This window comes from Benincasa hispida, chromosome 4, assembly GCF_009727055.1.
Source record: "Benincasa hispida cultivar B227 chromosome 4, ASM972705v1, whole genome shotgun sequence".
Lineage (NCBI taxonomy): Eukaryota > Viridiplantae > Streptophyta > Magnoliopsida > Cucurbitales > Cucurbitaceae > Benincasa > Benincasa hispida.
The window spans coordinates 22,776,286-22,791,499 of NC_052352.1; the positions used below are offsets into that span (position 1 = coordinate 22,776,286).

General features: G+C 39.9%; 2 non-coding genes across 2 annotated transcripts; both read right to left on the minus strand.

Moving 5' to 3' along the window:
- Positions 1-270: 270 nt before the first annotated feature.
- TRNAF-GAA lies at positions 271-343 on the minus strand. Its single transcript has one exon. It is a non-coding gene; the product is annotated as a tRNA-Phe (tRNA).
- Positions 344-3,373: 3,030 nt separating this feature from the next.
- On the minus strand, positions 3,374-3,480 carry LOC120076916. The gene has a single exon (XR_005481663.1). It is a non-coding gene; the product is annotated as a small nucleolar RNA R71 (small nucleolar RNA).
- Positions 3,481-15,214: the final 11,734 nt, after the last annotated feature.

Below are 15,214 nucleotides of genomic sequence, written 5' to 3' on the forward strand. Positions count from 1 at the left end.
AGGAAAAGAAAAAGGAGGATATGAAATAACCATTGTTGATGCTTTCTCACCATCCCCAATCTCCAAGATCATTTTTTAAAAAAAAGAGAGAGAATAGATTCTCTATTTTAACCTTTTTTGACACCAAGAAATGCAGTGAAATGATTTCTAGAAATAGGAAAAAATTGAAGCAGATCTATTCTATACTCGATAAGTACCAATATGCAATGGTAGATGGGAATTGATCTTATTTTATATGAGTGAATGTATACATACTTGTTCATCATGATGTGCCAAGAACCAGATTTGAACTGGTGACACGAGGATTTTCAGTCCTCTGCTCTACCAACTGAGCTATCCCGGCCATTTCCGACACATTATCCTTATTTTAATAGATGACTTTGGTCTATGTCAATTGTAAATCAGAAGAAAGGTATTCCAAAGTCTTCTTTTTGAAGATCCACGAAATTTCAGGGCTTGGATAAGACTTTGGAAGTTTCAGTACAGTAGACTAGAACTCGTTGAAGAAATAAAAATTCCCATATTTTTTTTATTGGATTTGGATCCATCGGGACTGACGGGGCTCAAACCCGTAGCTTCCACCTTGACAGGGCGGTGCTCTGACCAATTGAATTACAATCCCAGGGAAATAAAGTGTACAACATATGTTCTTGATTTAATTTCCTTCAAACCTTTCTATGTAGATTTTTTATTCAAATTGTCATATTCTACCAGACAGAGACGCGTTAACCATTTCTTTCTTTTGGTGTGAGGAACTTATCATGAATCCACTGATTTCTGCCGCTTTCGTTATTGCTGCTGGGTTGGCCGTCGGGCTTGCTTTTATTGGACTTGGGGTAGGTCAAGGTACTGCTGCAGGCCAAGTTGTAGAAGGGATCGCGAGACAACCCGAGGAGGAGGGAAAAATCCGAGGTACTTTATTGCTTAGTCTGGCTTTTATGGAAGCTTTAACTATTTATGGACTGGTTGTAGCATTAGCACTTTTATTTGCGAATCCTTTTGTTTAATCCTAAAAAAATTACGTATTTTTTTTTTTTTGTATTTTATTTACTTGGACTTGTTGCTCTTGCTTTTTCGAATTATATGAAGCTTTCACTCCTTGTATCCAATTATCTCTAAATATATAATTAGAGATAATTGGATGAAGGAATTTTTGACGTTGAATCGAGGAAAAGGTAAGTATGTATTCAAAAGAAGACCGTTAAAATTACATCTTGTACTATTGCCAAAGTCATCGTTGAAAATTTTTTATTCAATGTAAATTAAATTTGTTAACAAAAAAAATAAAGAAAATGAAAAAGACGGTGGAAAAGACAGAAGGCAAATTATACAATTTAAAGCTTAAAATTGTTTGCAGTTCCAACTAGTGTAAGAACTAAAGGTGAAATTGTTTTGTAGTCCTGGACTACTTACTTAATTGCAGCCACTATAGAATCCATATCTTAACGCATATTTTTTTTCAGTACACAGACATGAACAACAGATCTGCAAGGATACATCAATAGTTGCTACAAACATATGTACCGCTTGCGCTCAAGGCTCATGAGAAACTAATCAACGCATCTATGTCACAATTGCGCCAGTCAATCAACCATGAAGAGAGGATTACCGAAGTGACGGCGCAAGGCAACAGTCGGTCCAGAGCTATGCTTCGACCGCATGCAGTAATAAAAACAAACACCGCATGCGAACCTATGATCGAAAGATGCAACTGAGCAACGCGAGAGCAGAGGATTGCGACATAGGTACAACTAACGGTTGTGCAGAATTGATGGTTTGATTGCATAACAGAAGGAATAATATCCCTCCATCTTTGGAGTTACCTAAACCATCAAATGGGGACCACAAGACTGGAGTCAAGGATCTACTCCTATAAATAACTCATTGATAACAGAGAAAAGTATGCTACTGGATACGGGGCTAAGTGCTGTAAGATTTTAGAGAGAAAAGGCTGAGCTAAGTGCTAAAGAGAAGAAATCCGTGAAGAGAACGAGATAAGGCCAAGAGGTGAATCTTAGATCTGACCTGCCATATACCTGATCGAAGCTCTGTGCAGAGATCTTTGCTACTAGTGGAGCAAGCCTGAGAGAGAAGCTCTTCCTGCCATCGAAACCATCCAATCCGGCAAGCAGATCTCCTTCGCGTCTGTGCCAAGACATTGGCACTAGTTTGTATCTGTTCTATCTCTCTTTCATTGTATTACAAATTTTCTTTACCTCTTCATTCACAAATCATGTATCAAACGCTTAGTAGAAATATTAAATGTTTCGATAGATTCCATCTACTATTTTTATCTATTTCCATTCACCCATTAGTCACTTTCTTCATGATGTTTTCTTAATCTCCTGATGAGCAACACGAATCACCAAGAATTTAATCTATATTAAAGTTATAAAATACGTTTAGCTAAAGCATGCTAGACGGCATCTGCACCTGTAGGAGTAGAAGTGAAGAAGTCATTCTGATCTATTGAGAGAGGGTCAGAAGAGTGCGTTAACTAAAGTGAGTAGTACTTCCAGACATGGAAGCAACCTTGCGTTCATTACGTTAGACTCTGTTTCACCACAGACATGTAGGGAACATGGCCGATCACTGAGAGGTGTACGCCAAGAAAAGAGCGGAACAATATTTTTATCTTCAGTTCAATTAAGAACTTGTGTTGTTTGTCATACTTATCTTTCTCTTTCTATTCTGTTAATAAGACTTGTCGCCATATCCCAAATCTTTGCATAACCTTCAAAGCCAGCCTTAATCCTAGCATCTTGTACATGAAGTCTGTATCTTGTAACATTTAGCTTAGGTTTATTGTATTTTTATGTTTTATCGCATCTTTACTGCTTTCCTTTATTTTACCGCAATTTACATACCTGTATAAACTTCTTTATAAAGAATTGGAAACCTTGTCGCATATACCTTGAACATACCACAGTAACCAAAAACCATTTTCCTGTGTTCGACCTCAGATCATACTGAGAAACTTGCGGTGGAATTACACTTGGCTCCATCGTAAGGAAACTTGTGACAACGCAGAGCATACTACATGAATATTCCTAATTGACGCATAAATAGAAGTAGTATCGCATCATTTTGAGCATTTAATATCATACATACCTACGAGTCAACAACTGCAGAACAATTCGGAGGACGACATTGCCAGGACTCGCACGCTCACCTCCATAGCTTTATAGAAATCTACAATACTTTTGTGTTCCCGAACATCTCTGCCGAAGAAGTTCGACTAACTTTGTTCCCATTTTCTCTTTGTGACCAGGCAAGAAAATAGGCGTAGTCCCTCGAGTCGGGAGAGATCACTTCATGGGAACAGGTCGTAGAGAAATTTATGAAGAAATATTTTCCACCTACTGAGAATGCTAGACGAAGGAAACTCATAACCAATTTTGAACAAGACATGGACGAATCGCTCAGTGATGCCTGGGTGAGGTTTAAGAGGTTGGTTAGAAACTGTCCACACAATGGATTGCCAAACGACCTTTATATGGAAATCTTTCATCGTGGTTTAAATCCCTCTTCGCAGATCGCTGCCAAAGCGGCAGTCGCTGGTGGTCTGCTTGACAAAACGTATGACGAGGCTAAGAACATCTTGGATCGCATCTCTAAAAACCACGAGGATTGGAGAGAGAGTAATCAGAGACTGAGAATCAAGGATAACGATGTAAGTAATGGTGCTATTACTTCACTACAGAATCAGATGACCGCAATGATGGACTTAATTCAGGAAATTTTGATCAGCAATCCAACACCACAAAATGGGCAAATTAACACAATTAGTCAAAACACCACAAGGTGTTCAACTTACGGTGATGGGCACGCAATGGAAGAATGCCCACAGAATTCACAATCTATTTACTTTGTGAAAAATAATCCATTTTCTAATACCTACAACCCTGAGTGGAGAAACCACCCCAATTTTGCATGGAAGAATCAGCAGCAGAATTTCCAATCTGTGGTGCAGAAAGAAGGGCCACTTGGATTGTTCTTGCGAAATAACGGTCAGACAAGCAATCAAGCTAATAGCTCGCAACCGCTGTAATTCTCCTCCCTGGAAAGCCTACTGAAGCAGTATATAGAGAAAAACGAAACTGTGCTTCAAAGTCAAGCTACGTCCATCCGCAATCTAGAATTACAGATAGGCCAGATTGCAAGTGAGCTAAAAAACAGACCGGAAGGGGTTTTGTCGAGTTTAACAGAACTCCCACGCTACCCGAGGGGATCAGGTAAAGAGCAATGTTAGGTTATGACATTGCGGAGTGGAAAAACTGTGGAGGGAGAAAAGAAGGAGCTTAGCCGCATTGCTCTCATTGTGTTGGAACCTTAAATTATGGTTACACAAGAAGAAGAAGAAGAAAAAGAAGCAATAGAGCCAGAAGTTGCATCCACCTCAAAGCCGACAGAGAATGGGACTGTGAGAGTGTAGTTGCCACCTTTTCCGCAGAGACTCAGAAAGAAAAAGAATGAAAAGGTACAGTACCAATGCTTTCTGTCTATGTTAAAACAATTACATATTAGTATTCCATTCAGTGAAGCGATTGAGGAGATGCCTGCATTCACGAAGTTTCTGAAGGAAATGTTAAGCAAGAAGAGGGGTACTGGTAAGTTTGCCATGATGGCTTTAACGCAAAGTTCAAAATAATTCCACCGAAGATGAGCGATCCTGGGAGCTTTACTATACCCTGCTCCATAGGAGGACTGTACATCAGNGCTTTAACGCAAAGTTCAAAATAATTCCACCGAAGATGAGCGATCCTGGGAGCTTTACTATACCCTGCTCCATAGGAGGACTGTACATCAGGCAAGCCTTGTGTGACCTTGGAGCCAACATCAACTTAATGCCTCTGTCGATTTTTAAGCAGCTGAATGTGGGACAACTTGCACCCACGACCGTGACTCTCCAACTTGCAGATAGATCTTTGGTGCATCTAGAAGGAAAGGTGAAGGACGTGCTGATCTACATCAACAAATTTATCATACCAGCCGACTTCATCATCAAATATTTGATTGTCGAGTGATAAGTGTGAATGAGTACCTTGGTTCCCAATAGATATGCCCAGAATGTTTCAATGCAAAAATCACAGCCAAGAGTTCTTTTTCAGTGGTGGTATAATTGATTGGAGAAGTCTATTTAGAATTTTCTCCAAATGGGACAGGAAGACTTCATAAGTGTTCCCATAAATGGAGAAGTCATCCATAAATATTTCCACTGAGTCTTCGAGAAAATCTGAAAAGATAGCCATCATGCACCTCTGGAATGTGCTTGGCACATTGCAGAGACCAAATGGCATGCGGCGAAAAGCGAAGCTCCCATATGGCCAGGTGAATGTGGTCTTGTGTTGGTCTTCGGGAGCTATCATGATTTGATTGTACCCGGCATATCTATCCAAGAAGCAGTAAAAATCATCCTCTACTAGTCTGTCTAGCATTTGATCAATGAATGGCAGAGGGAAGTGATCTTTCTTTGTGGCCGCATTCAATTTACGGTAGTGCATACATATGCACCATTCAGTGATGGTTCTTTACGGTATTGATTCATTGTTCTCATTGGAGACTACCGTCATTCCGCCCTTCTTCGACACACATTGCGTGGGGCTGACCCACGTGCTATCTACAATGGGATAGATAATGCCTGCATCGAGCCATTTGATAGTCTCCTTTTTTACGACCTCCTTCATCGCAGGGTTAAGTCTGCGTTGATTTTCAATAGTTGCTTTGTGGTCGTCCTTGAGACGAATGTGGTGCATGCAGTACGCGAGGCTAATTCCTCTGATGTCAACGAGCGTCTAGCCGATTGCTCGCACATGTTTCTTGAGAATGCTCATCAACGCATTCTTTTGATCTTTGTTGAGCGTAGAGGAAATTATCATTGGCAGCTTCTCATTCTGCCCCAAAAATGTGTTCTTCAAATGTGTTGGTAGGGTTTTTAGTTCAAGTGTTGGCAGTTCCACGTGGGAAGGTTGCATTGTTTTTCTTTCTTTTTTTGGCTCTTCTTCTTACGGTGCGATCATTTCTTCTTCTTTGTTTGTTTTTGCTACAATCGCATTGCAGGCAGCTACGGATGCATTGGCATCCTCAAAGTGATTTCTCTCTTCTGCACATCAATTTGAGCGCGATCCGTTGGTAGAAAAGGTCGCCCTAAAATGATGGGTACATCCTTGTTGGCCTTTTAATCTAGGATGATGAAGTCAGTTAGCAAAATAAATTTATCAATCGTGATTAGCACGTTACTATGTTGCCCCACGTTTAATTGTCTAAATATTGACAACGACATCAAATTTATGCTGGCCCCGAAGTCAAACAGGGCTTGCCCAATATAGAGTCCTCTTATGGAGCAAGGAATAGTGAAGCTCCCAGGATTGCTCATCTTCGGTGGAATAATAGATTTGGAACTTTGCGTTAATGCCACCGTGGCAAATTTTCAGTGCCTCTTTTCTTAGTTACCATGTCCTTCAGAAACTTGGCACAGGCAAGTATTTCCTCAATCGTTTCACTGAAAAGAATGTTAACATGTAATTGTTTTAACATAGATAAGAAACATTGGTATTGTACCTCTTCGTTTTTCTTCTTTCTTAACCTCTGAAGGAAAGGTGGTAACTGGACTTTCACGGTTCCTGTTTCATTTGACTTTGAGGTCGACGTAACCTCAGGTGCCACTACTTTATTCTCTTTTTCTTCTACTTGCGTTACGTCAATCTCGGGCTCAGTTGCAATGGAAGTTGTTCCACTCTGATCCTTCTTTTCTCCCTCCACAGTCTTTCCACTGTGCAATGTCACAACCTGACATTGTTCCTTACCTGATCCCCCTGGGTTGCGTGGAAGCTTGGTAGAACTTGGCAATGAACCTTGCGATCGACTCTTTAGCTAATTCGCAATCTGGCCAATTTACAATTCCAGGTTGCGGATGGACGTAGCCTGACTTTGAAGCACTGTCTCGTTTTCTCTATATATTGCTTCAATAGGCTCTCTAGAGAAGAAGATTGCATTGGTTGTATTGAGCTACTTGCTTGGTTGCTCTGTTGACAATTGTTGCATTGGAAGAATCCTGGGGCCCTTCTTTTTGCACCACAGATTGAAAATTTTGTTGTTGATTCTTCCAAGCAAAATTGCACGTATGAGCCAAAAACTTGATGCGTTATTTTATTAAGTGGAAATATGGATGATATGCGTTGGTGGATTGCGTTGTGCACTCAAGTTTCCCCAGCGGAATTCAAGCGTAAATTCCTCTGAGTTTCCTGGTAAGTCCAGGGTCGAAAACAGGGACTTGTGAAAATAGTTGCGTTGGTGATTTTTATGAAGACTTTGAGGTAATTGGTTAAACAAATAAAGTGTTGGGTTGTTGTTTGCGTTGATGAAAAATAAATAAATGCGGCGGAGTTTGAAAAGAGTTGGTAAACGGGAGATGCGATGAATATGCAGTGAACTAGTTGAGAAGGGTTTCGGCTAACACTCCCTAGAATGCGTTCATGCTTTGCGATCATACAACATGCATACAATGGTAAACCATCTCTCAATGTGAATGCTACGACTTCTAATATTAGAACACATGCGATATATGCGATAAGTCTATAAGACCTACACATAAGCCTCTATTCTTATTTATGCAATGACAGGATAACAAACACACAAATAAGGCGACCACATAATATCATTCCTATCTCTAGGATGCATTCGATGCAAGTTGACAAACAGAGCTTATCTCTAAGTCCCTATCTCTTGTTTATGCAAGTCTAATCTTGCTCTTTTGAGTCCAGATTCTAACCTAGCTCACTCGAGTCATTAGGTTCTTTCTTTAAACTCTCTCTTGAGTAACTCTAAAGGGTATTTTGCAAAGCATAAACAAGACAATCGCAAGCAATGAACTTCCTAGGTCATGTTAGCTTAGTTCTTCTCAACCCAATCGACTAGTTTAAGAGAGTGAACAGATTAAGAGAGTGAACAGATGTAGAAATAGAACTTTCATTGTATAAATATGAGGATGAAGTACGGAATAACAATGCAAGTATAGAATAAAGAGCCTGGTAGCAATTTCTTGTTGCCAGATGTTAGACTGTTTCTAGTCATGCTCAAAATATAATCTTGCTCTCGCGAGAGTCGGTCCACTCTCTGCTCCTACGCCCCAAGGTTCTCTCTCGAGTTGCCCTAAGCGATCTTTAGCACCACCACTCTTCTCTTGCTCCACCTTAAAAGGAAAAGGAAAACTATGGATAGCAGCGTTAACTTGACTGATGCGCCTTGGTATTTATAGAGCATCCATGGTGAAAGGAAGCTTCTCTCTCCTGGTTGTATAGATGGGACAACTTTAAATCTTGACTGATGCGCTGAATAATTGTCACCGATAAAGCTAAATTTACTTTATGACCGTTATCGGCTGTCAACTTAATTTGGATTCGATTGTCATCAGCTTTCTGTCCCCTCGTGTTTAATTGGCCTTTCATCTAGATGCGCCTACCATTTGTGCTGACCAAGTTACGACGATCCTTCTTAGGCAAATGTTTGCGACCACGATCAACGCAAAGCTTTGTGGTGAAGTTGCGCTCGACCAATGATTCTGAAGATAGCAATTCTTGCATTGCGTTATCGCATATTTTGCACAAAAAATACAAAGATCAACTGTTCTAGTGTGCTAAACGCATGTGACCGCAATATTATGAAAACGATGCTTAATGGAGGCAAGTTAACATATTTCATCAATGCAATTCAACATTGTTTAAGAACTTAGTACTATGATAACGTGCATTTCTGCCCGTTATTAGCAAGCGCATCCATTGCTACCTGTAATGCGAGCATAACAAAAACAAACAAGGAAGTTGAGACGATCTCAACCCAAGAATAAGAGTCAACAGAAAAAGAAGAAATAAAAACAACGCAACCGTCCTTAGTAGAACCACCAATAATGGAATTAAAGACCCTGCCGAACCACTTAAAGTACGCATTTTTGGGGCAGAATGAGAAGTTGCCAGTAATTATTTCCTTCGAACTTAATAAAGACCAGGAAAATGCGTTGATGAACATTCTGAGGACACATGTGCAAGCAATTGGCTGGATGCTCACCAACATTCGAGGAATTAGCCCAACGTACTGTATGCACCGAATTCGTCTCGAAAAAGACCACAAAGAAACGATCGAACATCAGCGCAGACTTAACCTTGCGATGAAAGAGGTAGTTAAAAAGGAGATCATTAAATGGTTGGATATGGGCATTATTTATTCGATTGCAGATAGCACATTAGTCAGCCCCATGCAGTGTGTGCCAAAAAGGTTGGCATGACGGTAGTTTCGAACGAAAATAATGAGCTGATATCGCAAGGAACAATCACCAGGTGGCGTATTTGAATGGACTACCGCAAGCTAAATGCGACAACGAAGAAAGATCATTTCCCTCTACCATTCATTGACCAAAAGCTTGATCGTCTAGCCAGAAATGACTTTTACTGCTTTTTGGATGGATATGTCGGGTATAACCAGATTATGGATGCTCCAGAAGACGAGGACAAGACCACATTTGTAACAACCTAGATTTGTACGCATACAGGAAATTACATGTCAAATATTAAGCAGGACGAAATTTTATTTAAAGGGGTGAAAATTTAGAATGGAAAAAAAGGAAATTTATTCATTATCCCAAAATAATGAATAAGGGAGCAAAATGAGGGAGGATTAATTAGAAGTTGGAAGCTAACTAATTCAGGAGACAACTGGCAGTAGATAACTTTTTGTTTGGACACTGCTCATTGGAAGAATTGGAGGTGAATTAATTGCCCATATACTCTTAAAATTTGAAAGAGTTAAAAAGAAGAAGTGGAATCCACAAGCAGTGAAGGCAACCACGTGTGAAAACTAGCGAGATTGGAGAGAAAATTGGAGGGAGCGAGAGTAAAGAGAGCGAGATTCTCAGCGAGACAGTAGGAGAGAGCGGGAGCGAGAGCGAGAGTGAGACCAGCGAGAGCGAGAGTCACGAGAGTGAGAGCAAGAGCGAGAGTCACGAGAGCAGACCAACGAGAAAGCTGAAGAGATCGAGATTCTGAGAACAGAAAGAGCGAGATTTGGACAGAAGCATGGATTATGCGTTGAATTTGGCCACGATCTTATAGATTATACATGGAAAACCCTAAAATTGAATACAAACAAAGAATGGATGACGTAAGGGGCAACGTTTTAGCAAAGATTAGGTGTCTTATTGAGAGGAAACCTTAAACCTTAAGTAATTTTAAAAAAGCCACCCGTACAATGATTTATCACACTGAGAAGAGCTGAAAACTACTATAAATAGGATCTTTTGCCTGAAGATTTAACCCATTCTCAAACAAATCTCAATAATAAAGAATGGTGTGAAAGAGTAAGTGTGAGTGAGGAAGTTTTGTAAGGCTAAAAGAGAAAAGCTCGGGTAAGGTGCTGCCCAAATTTCTGCCCAAATTTCCTTTTAGTTTAAAAAGGGAAAGCTTTACTGATCAAATCATAAAGAATAATAAGGAATAACTAGATCACAATAAGTAGTTTATCTCACCCTCTCTTTAAATGTTCTATGGTAGTGTACCTTTATTATGTTGCATGATTATGTTAATTGTTATATTGCATTACAAGTTTAGAACACATTTCTCTATAAGGGACCCCATGCATTATGTTTGTTCACGATTACGTTAAAATCAAGTTTCAATTAGGTGTAAGTTATGCTTCCAGTCTAATCTTATGTTTATGTTAATGGTTGATGTTGGATGTGACTCTGGCCCTACTGACTGCATGACCCGCTAATCATCAGATGGGTTAGTTTCTGCTTAAGTCCTCATCTTCCTATCAGGGCGGAGAAATTTATGCTTTTAGGGCTGGCAGGGCATGTATGGTTGCACCCCTCCAGGCCTAATCTTACGTTATGTTTACGCTAGGGACTAGCAGGGTATGTATGGTTGCACCCCTCTAGTCCAATATTACGTTTATGCTAATGGTTGATGTTGGATGCGACTCTGGCCCTACTGACTGCATGACCCACTAATCATCAGATGGGTTAGTTTTCGCTTAGGTCCTCATCTTCCTATTAGGGCGGAGAGATTTATGTTGGAAGCATAACCGACCACCACATGTTATTATATGTTTTCGGTCCCAACCATATGTTTTCATGACATGTTACTTGTGATTGAGCATTTGGTCACTATCCTACATGAGAACTACTTACTGGGTATATTATATACTCATCCTATATTTTTACAGACTTTGTAGGAAAGGACACAGCGTAGATGGCAGAATTGGACGTCACTCAAATGACCAACCATCAAACTCACTATTATAGACACATGCATTTTTTACCACCACGCTAATGTTTTATGGATCCTGATGTTTTGATAAATAAACTTTTTATATAGTTTTTCTATCTAATTAATAAAATTTAGATATGTTCTTTGAAATTTTCACCAAAACTTATCTCATGATAGAAAAGTCTAAGTATGCATGTCGTAGCGGTCAGATCATAATGTGTAAGGATACGGTCGTTATAACATTCACCTGCCCATATGGGACCTTTGCTTTTCGCCGCATGCCATTCGAGCTCTGCAATGCGCCAAGCACGTTCCAAAGGTGCATGATGGCCATCTTTTCAAACAATCTTGAGGACTCTGTTGAAATCTTCATGGACGACTTCTTTGTCTATGGGCATACCTATGAAGTCTGTCTGGCCAACTTGGAGAAGATACTGAAAAGATGAAAGGAGACGAATCTCATTCTTAACTGGGAAAAATGCCATTTTATGGTCAAGAAGGGCATCGTGTTAGGGCACCAGGTTCTCGGGGACGGGTTTGGGAGTGGATAAAGCAAAAATAGAAGCAATAGAAAAAACTTCCACCTCCCAACAAGCGTGAAGGCTTGTACGAAGTTTCTTGGGGCATGCCGGATTTTTACAGACGCCTTTGTCAAAGACTTTCCGAAAATAGCACGACCACTGAGTGCGTTGTTGGACGCTGATAGAAAATTTGATTTTGACAACAATTGCCTCAACGCATTCAGAATTTTGAAGAATGCACTGACTACCGCACCCGTGTTAATTGCATCTGGTTGGACACTTCCTTTTGAATTAATGTGCGATGCAAACGGGTATTCGATGGGAGCAGCTTTGGCACAGAAAAGAAAAACAATCTTAATCCCATCGCATATGCGAGTAAGACGTTAAATCCTGCTCAGACAAATTATACCACCACAGAGAAAGAGTTATTGTGGCAATTTTTTCATTGGAAAAATTTAGAGCATATCTGTTGAGAACCAAGGTACTCATTCATACTAATCATTCGGTGATAACGTATTTAATGACAAAAAAGGATGCGAAGCCGAGGTTGATCAGATGGGTTATCCTCCTCCAAGAATTTGATATAGAAAATTGATCGAAAAGGGACGGAGAACCAAGTTGCGGACCACTTGTCCAGATTGGAAAACCTTGAGGTTGACCGTAACGAGTCAGAGGTGAATGCGGTGTTCCCAGATGAGCAATTGTTCCATATTGAAGAATTGCCATGGTATGCTGACATAGTCAACTATCTAGTTTGCGAGCAATTTCTGTAGGAATAAACTAATCACCAGAAGAGGAGGCTCAAGCACCAATGCAGATCATATTTCTGGGAAGAGCCAAATCTATACAAAAGGGGTGCATAACAGATTCTGTGATTATGCATACCGATTGCTACTCAACAACGCATATTATCGCAATGTCATGACTGACCACATGGTGTGCACTTTGGAGGACAGCGCACCGCAGCTAAGGTTTTACAGATTGGATTCTTTTGGCCAACACTGTTTAAGGATGCAGCTAACTACGTGATGAAGTGCGATTGGCACCAACGCACAGGTAACATTTCATGGAAACATGCTATACCGATGAACATCATCTTAGAGCTTGAGTTGTTCGACGTATGGGGTATCGACTTCATGGGACCATTCCCTCCATCGAATGGTAAAAATTATATTTTGTTAGCCGTTGACTATGTATCCAAGTGGGTAGTGGTAGTGGTAGTGGCATGCGCAACAAACGATGTGGTGGTAGTTTCTCAATTCCTGAAGAAAAACATCTTTACTCGTTTTGGCACTCCGCGTGCCATAATAAGTGATGAAGGATCTAACTTTGTCAATCATACTGTCAAGGAGCTGCTGTGGAAATATAACATTCTCCATAAAGTGGCCACCGCATACCATCCGCAGACGAATGGTCAGGCCGAGGTGTCCAATCGGGAGATTAAGCTGATACTTGAGAAGGTGGTAAGGCCTTCGCGAAAAGATTGGGCAACAAAGCTTGACGATATGTTGTAGGCATACCAGACTATATTGAAAACACTCATAGGTATGTCCCCATATGTGTTGGTATTTGCTAAGGCATGTCATTTGCCTTTGGAGCTGGAATACAAGGCCCTGTGGGCGGTAAAAAAGCTAAACTTTGACTTGAGGAAAGCAGGAGAAGCAAAAAAACTTCAACTGGTCGAGCTGGAGGAATGAAGGATCAACGCATATAAGAATACAAAGATTTACAAAGAGCACACAAAGCGCTGGCACGACAAACACATATGCGGCAAAAGCCTCCAAGTCGGGCAGAAGGTCTTATTATTCAACTCACGACTATGACTCTTCCCTGGAAAATTAAAATCACGTTGGTTCGAACCATTCATAGTTAGAAAGGTATTTCCGCATGGCGTGGTTGAATTATCAAATGATGATGGAACCAACATTTTCAAAGTTAATGGGTAGCGAGTAAAAGCGTATTGCGGAGAACGTTGGCATCGCCAAGTCGAGTCCGTGGAATTGAGAAACTTTGAATAAAGGAAGACGTAGGTGGAACCTGTGCTATCAGAAGGTCGAAATTCACCAGGGATGCAAGTTTTGGAATCATGGAATCTTCATCTTTTCTCTACTAAGAATTTTCATTTCACTATCTCTTTTCAGTTCTTTATCTTATTTAAAAAAAAAGTAAAAAAAAAAGATGAAAAAAAAATCATTTGACCCTCTCACTGTTTTTCTTGCAACGATCGAGGCATAGGATTGCAGAGGTGTTACACGGAAAAGCAACATATCTTATTCCGTCACCGCAATCCAAAGAAGATATATCGCCACAAAGAAGGATGCATTAACACACAATGAGGGCGACAGTGCAAAGTTGGGGGTTGTATTCTTCCTTAACTTTATTTCAAATTTTGCACTATCGCATCGCATTTTGATTTTAAAAGTTTTATCACCGCATCCTCTTTGACTAACGTAATCATTTAATATTGATAAATTTAGTAAGTCACCACATGAGTTCTTTGCCAATTATGATGTCAATGATGAAACACATGCTTCTATTTTTTTTCTCATATATACTAGAATCAATTTAATCTTAGAAAAGTCACCTCATGAAATATTTCTAGAAGTTAAAGGTCTGCTAGCTTTCTTTCAAACTCTCTCTACGTAGATTCCAAAGAACATCGTATGAATTCTTTTGATCTTTTGGTAATGGGGACATTGCCGCATTTTAAATTTGGAGGTGAGGTATTTATTTTCGACCTTGCTATTTTTAGCTTCACAAAAAAAAAAAAAAAAAAACACTGTCAACGCAATGGGAAAACCCATGTTGATAAGAGTTAAGTTATGAAAGGCAATATCTGTAGTTGGATGTCCGCATAACACACGTGGGGGCAAGCCAAAACGAGAGTAAGTCGCCAGATCAACGCATAAATAAATGACTGCAACTACGCTGCCAAGAAGGTATGAGTGCAGTTTAAGAAAGAGCGCATAGCTCGTAGTTGGATGTCTGCATGACACACGTGAGGGCAAGCCAAAACGAAGGTAAGACACTTGAATCAGTGCAAGGTTAGAAAAAAAAAATAATAATGTAAAAAAAATAATATAATATGCAAGGATAAAAATCATTTGACACCCCACTGGAAAAGTTTTCTTTTTGAAATAAATCATGCGATATCCCGAAGTTAGTAAATTCTTTTGAAAGTTAAGCTTGCGTCCCTAAGTCTAATAATATTTTAGGAGAAGACCTGAATAAGACTTGAGGAAATTTTGGTATATAGGATTGGAATGAAGTATCCTTGAGAAATCTAGGAAAGATATTTGCGGTCGACTTGCTAAAGGAAATCTTTAGCTTATGCTTGAGAACAAGCATGGTTTAAATTTGTGGGTGTGATAACGGGCAGAAATGCATGTTATTACAGTACTAAGTTCTTAAATAATGCTGGCTTTCGTTGATAAA